Here is a 6,068-nt window from a genome sequence, read left to right as displayed (position 1 = left end):
GGCAAGGCCCAGGGTCGGGGGAGGCTGGCTGGCCTGCAGACGCTGCCCCCTTGGTCTCTCAAGTCCTGTTGTGCAGAGAGGCTGGGTGGCTTGCCCACAGTCACGGTTAACAGCTGCCGGGGTCGGGTTCAAACCTGGCTCTGCCTTCTCCCAGGAGGCTCTTCCCCGGCAAGGGCCTTGACTGGAGGGGACACCTGGGGGCCTAAGTGGTCAGGCACTGGTGTCACACCTGCCAGTTAGGGCTCGTGGTGCTGGCCTCCCCTTGTCGGTGCTGAAGCATCCTCTCAACATGCATTTCCGTCAAGAGCAAGTCAGTGTGATACAAGATGCTAAACAGGTGACGGTTTGGTGGGTGCATGGATGGGGCCAACGGCACAGGAGTGGCCCCCAGATGGTCCCAGTTTGGGGATCACCTCCCTGTAACTCCCTCCAGAATCACAACCAGGCAGCATCCGTGTCTTGCCATTGTGCTCGCAGACAGTGTGGACCTCCTTGTTCCCGTTCTGCCCTGAGCCGCGGCAGCCGCGCCTCAGCATCCTTGTCTGCGAGATATCACAGATGCCGCAGAAGAAACGAGCAGGCGTCAAGGGCTCGGCCGGCCGGGCCCTGGGCTCCCGTGGGGTCAGTCGTGGCAGCGCGTCAAACCCCAGACCGTTGGGCCGTTCACCCTGGCGGCTTCTCCAATGAGGAGCGGGGAGGAACCACTCAGGACCCCAGAGCTGGGAGGTTAGCTGAAACCACACCGTAATCCATTTGGCCTTTGTTGCTCCCGGAGGACCTGGCCTCCAGGGCTCCTTGGCTAATTAGCAGTCTAGGGACTTTTAATCCAAAGAGGCCGCAGCGGCCTTTGTGGCAGGGCTCCAGCCCCCTCTCGCGCCATGATTTATCCAGGTGAGAGACAGCGGAGCATCTGCCCACTTGCGCTCTTCTGCTGCCTACCCCCCGAGCCGTCTGCGCCGTGCAGGGAACGGGAGACTTGGAGGCCAGGATGGCTGGGGTGCTGCTGGATGGCTGGGGCACACTGCGGGTGGAGGGAAGGAACTGCACCCTCGGTGGGAGCTGAAAGGATCGCCCTGGGCCAGGTGTTCCAAAAACACTCACAGAGCCCCTCTGGTGGGCCACACCCCGATCTGGTGCTGGGAAACAGGGATGGTGCTATCTGGAATGGCCAAGGGGTGCTAGACAGGAGTGCTGGAGGAGGGCCCCGCATCCTGGCGGTGCCCGGCTGGATTCCAGGGAGAGAGAGGCCATCCTGGGTGGCTGGGCTGGGGGAGCAGGGGAAGAGTGGTACACGGAACAATCTCAAGCTGTGGCATGCACTCTACCATCCTTCCTCATACTGCATTTCTAGTGGTTGGTCAGGATTTACAGTTCATGTCCTTCACATGTCAGTGTCCACCTTAGACCAATATTAAAACCACTTCCAGGGAAGGCAGAAGCCTCCCAGAGATGTCATTCCATTTATGTGCCTCCTGTTCTTTGTGTCATGCATTTTAGTTCTCATGTAAACCTAGGAGCACAGTGTGGTTGCTATTGCCTAAAACGGTCCATTGACTTTTAAACGTTAAAAGAAAAAGAAATTCCCATTTACCCACATACTTACCACTTCTTGTACTTCACATTCCTTCCTGTCCGTGTCCACATTTCCATCTGGTATCACTTCCTTGCAGCCTGAAGATCTTCCTTTAGCATTTCTTGCAGTACAAGTCTGCAATCTAATGGTCTATCTTTGGTTTGCCTGAAATGTGTCTAATGGTGATCTAATGGTCTATCTTTGGTTTGCCTGAAAAATGTCTTTTTTTTTGGTCCTCATTTTTTTTTAAGACTTTATTTATTTGCTAGAGAGAGAGAGAGTGAGAGTACAAGCAGGGAGAGTGGCAGACAGAGGGAGAAGCAGGCTCCCCGCTGAGCAAGGAGCCCAGTGTGGGACTCGATCCCAGGACCCTTGGATTATGACCTGAGCCGAAGGCAGATACTTAACTGACTGAGCCACCCAGGCGTCCCTGGTCCTCATATTTGAAAGATATTTTAGTTACATATAACATTCTTGCTTGAAAGTAATTTCCTTTTAGCTCCTTAAAGATGTCATTTCATTTTTTTCCTGCCCAGGTTTCTGATAAGAGGTTAACCATTGTTCCCATTGTTGTAGCCCTGTATGCAATGGGTGCTGTATCTGTGGATGATTTTAAGACCTTTTTCCTATCTGTGGTTTTCGGCAGTTTTGTGTAATGTGCATAGGTGTGATTTTTGTTTTTTTTCTTGCTTGAGTTTGCTGAACTTTATAAATCCCTGGGTTGCTCTTTGACCTCAGCCACAGCAACTTCTTCCTAGAAACATCGCCAAAGGCAAGGGAAGCCAGGGCAAAAATGAACTATTGGTATTTCATCAAGATAAAAAGCTTTTGCACAGCAAAAGAAACAGTCCACAAAACCAAAAGACAACCGACAGAATGGGAGAAAATGTTTGCAAATGACATATCAGATAAAGGGCTAGTATCCAAAATCTATAAAGAACTTACCAAACTCAACACCCAAAGAACAAATAATCCAATCAAGAAATGGGCAGAAGACATGAACAGACATTTTTCCAAAGAAGACATCCAAATGGCCAACAGACACATGAAAAAGTGCTCCACATCGCTCGGCATCAGGGAAATCCAAATCAAAACCTCAATGAGATACCACCTCACACCCGTCAGAATGGCTAAAATTAACAAGTCAGGGAACGACAGATGTTGGCGGGGATGCGGAGAAAGGGGAACCTTCCTACACTGTTGGTGGGAATGCAAGCTGGTGCAGCCACTCTGGGAAACAGTATGGAGGTTCCTCAAACAGTTTTAAAATAGAGCTACCCTACGATCCAGCAATTGCACTACTGGGTATTTACCCCAAAGATACAAATGTAGGGATCCGAAGGGGTACGTGCACCCCGATGTTTATAGCAGCAACGTCCCCAATAGCCAAACTGTGGAAAGAGCCAATATGTCCATCGACAGATGAATGGATAAAGAAGAGGTGGTATATATACACAATGGAATATTATGCAGCCATCAAAAGGAATGAGATCTTGCCATTTGCAACGACGTGGATGGAACTGGAGGGTGTTATGCTGAGTGAAATAAGTCAATCAGAGAAAGACATGTATCATATGACCTCACTGATATGAGGAATTCTTAATCTCAGGAAACAAACTGAGGGTTGCTGGAGTGGTGGGGGGTGGGAGGGATGGGGTGGCTGGGTGATAGACATTGGGGAGGGTATGTGCTATGGCGAGCACTGTGAATTGTACAAGACTGATGAATCACGGATCTGTACTTCTGAAACAAATAATGCAATATATGTTAAGAAAAAGAAAAGAAGATAGCAGGAGGGGAAGAATGAAGGAGTAAGTCGGAGGGGGAGATGAACCATTAGAGACGATGGACTCTGAAAAACAAACTGAGGGTTCTAGAGGGGAGGGGGGTGGGGGGATGGGTTAGCCTGGTGATGGGTATTAAAGAGGGCACGTTCTGCGTGGAGCACTGGGTGTTATGCACAAACAATGAATCATGGAATGCTACATCAAAAACTAATGATGTAATGTATGGTGATTAACATAACAATAAAAATTATTTAAAAAAATAAATCAATCCTTGGGTTGCTGTTTTTGATCAAATTTTGGGGAAAAATCAGCCAATATTCCATACAATTTTTTTCTCTTTCTTTCTCCGTCTGATACTAGAACTCCAGTGTGTGTGTATTGTCGATCACTTGATACCACCGCCCCCTGCCCCAGTCACTGAGTGTTTATTTTTTAACCTTTTTCTAACATGTGCCTTAGTTTGGATGATTTCTATCTTAACTAGTCTCTAAGTCATTGGTCCTTTCTTCTGTTGCATCCAATATACTGTTAATCCCAGTCAATGATATATATTTTTTCAAAATTTCAGATATAATAGTTTTTGTTTTTACAAGTAACTTCTGAAATGTCTCATTTCTTCAGCCTTTACCCATCAGGTTTAACAAAGCCCTTTTCTGAGAAGAAGATAGCAGGAGGGGGAAGAATGAAGGGGAGTAAGTCGGAGGGGGAGATGAACCATGAGAGACGATGGACTCTGAAAAACAAACTGAGGGTTCTAGAGGGGAAGGGGTGGGGGGATGGGTTAGCCTGGTGATGGGTATTAAAGAGGGCATGTTCTGCGTGGAGCACTGGGTATTATGCACAAACAATGAATCATGGAACACTACATCAAGAATGAATGATGTAATGTATGGTGATTAACATAACAATAAAAAAGTCCTTTTCTGCCAGTCTCAACATTTGGGCCATCTGTGGGTCTGTTTTTATTGACTCTTTTTTCTCTTGACCACGAGTCACATTTTCCTGTTTCTCATATGATGAGATTTTTTTGGTTGTTATTGTATAATAGATATTATAGATGATATGTTGTAGAGATTCCAAACTCTGTTGTCTTCCTATGAAGAGTGCTGAGTTTTGTTTTAGTGCCTGTTTAATTTATCAGTGAATCCCTTTGACTTGGTGGAGGCTTGGCATCAGGCTTTGTTAAGGCAGGTCTGTTTCTGGTTTCCCTGTCTTCCACGTCCCTGCAGTCCTGGGACGGGTCTTACTACTAAGATGGGTCTTTCTGGGGTTTCATGGGGAATTTGCAGGACTTGAATCCCACATGGTGTCCCCTCCAGCATGCAGCAGCCATGAGCCCTGCTCAACTGCACTTCCAGCTCCTGTCCAGACCCCTAGGCTCAGCCTGCTCCTGAGCAATTCAGGAGGTGGCCAGGGTTTCAGAGGAGCTAGTGTGCAGATTGTGTGGTGACTGCCCCTCAATTTTGAGTTGTTTTGGCAGCCCTAAGCCCCATGCATGGACTCCTTAGGGTGGTGAGACCACAGCTTTCTGCCTGATCTCTGCCCCCATGCACTGCGCAGTCCAGGTGTCCTCGATGCACATCATGCCCATGTGCACCCCTTCTGTCAGATAGACCACCCCCCATTACACCTGGTTCTGGTCATTCTCCGGTGCCTTCAGACATTTGTTGTTTGCACCCAGGTTTATAGTTGTTGTTAACGGAAGAGTTGGCCCTGCGTGGACTACTCCACAGTCACCGGAGGTCAGAACCTTGTGCTATGAGCTCTGAAGGAAACAGTTACACATCTCCCATTCTGATGGCCAACTTCCATGGCTGGAAACCTGAAAATTGTCCTTGGGCCCACGGATGGAGCCCACGCTCCTTGCTCTGCCTGGCCTGCTGAGCGCCCACCACACCAGGCCAGCCTCAGGCTCACTCCCCAACTCAGTCTTGCCCCCCAGGACTCCAGCCAGGACAACTCCTTACTCTCCCCTGAGCTCTCTAGACTACTCTGCCCAACTAGACCATCTGCAACAGTGGGGACACCCCCAGCTGTGCTGTCCGGGGTGCTGACCTGGTCGCTGGCCACTTGAAATGTGGCCATTGTGACTGAGGAACAGAACCTCTAGCTTTATGCAATTGTGATTCAAATTTAAATAGCCGCACGTGGCTAGAGGCTAATGCACTGGGCAGAGAGCTCCAGTCCTTTTTTTGCTGCTCCAGGTGTGGTCTGACACACAGGATGGGCCTGGCCTGGGAGTCTCTTGGAAATGCAGAATTGTGGGGCTGCCACAGGGCTGCTCACAGGACCCCTGAGGTGGGGCCGGCAAGCTCAGCGGCTGTGATTTACTTGCTGTCCAGGCAGTGTGTGTGCCGGAGATGCTGCACCTCCGTGTCTTTTCACATGCTCTTCCCTCTGCCTAGAAAACTCCTCCCTCTTCTCTGCTTGGCAAGTTCCTCCTCTTCCAAACCCCAATGAATCCAGCCCTTGGCTCCCTTGCTGAACTGACAGTTCATGGCTGCTCCGGGGGGCCCTCTGAGGCTGGGGAGGCAGCCATGCTGAGGAGGAGGGGCTGGGGCTGAATGGAGGAGCTCAGCCTGGGGATAAGAGGCAATCCCGGGGGCCTCAGGTGGAGGACAGAACAGCATGTTCTGTACCACACTCCATGGTGAGACTACATGAAATGCGGGAACCAGATGGGGGCAGATTTCTGCTCAGTCCATAAA

The sequence above is a fragment of the Zalophus californianus genome, chromosome 2 (assembly GCF_009762305.2).
Source record: "Zalophus californianus isolate mZalCal1 chromosome 2, mZalCal1.pri.v2, whole genome shotgun sequence".
Classification (NCBI taxonomy): Eukaryota; Metazoa; Chordata; class Mammalia; order Carnivora; family Otariidae; genus Zalophus; species Zalophus californianus.
This window is presented reverse-complemented; position numbering follows the sequence as displayed.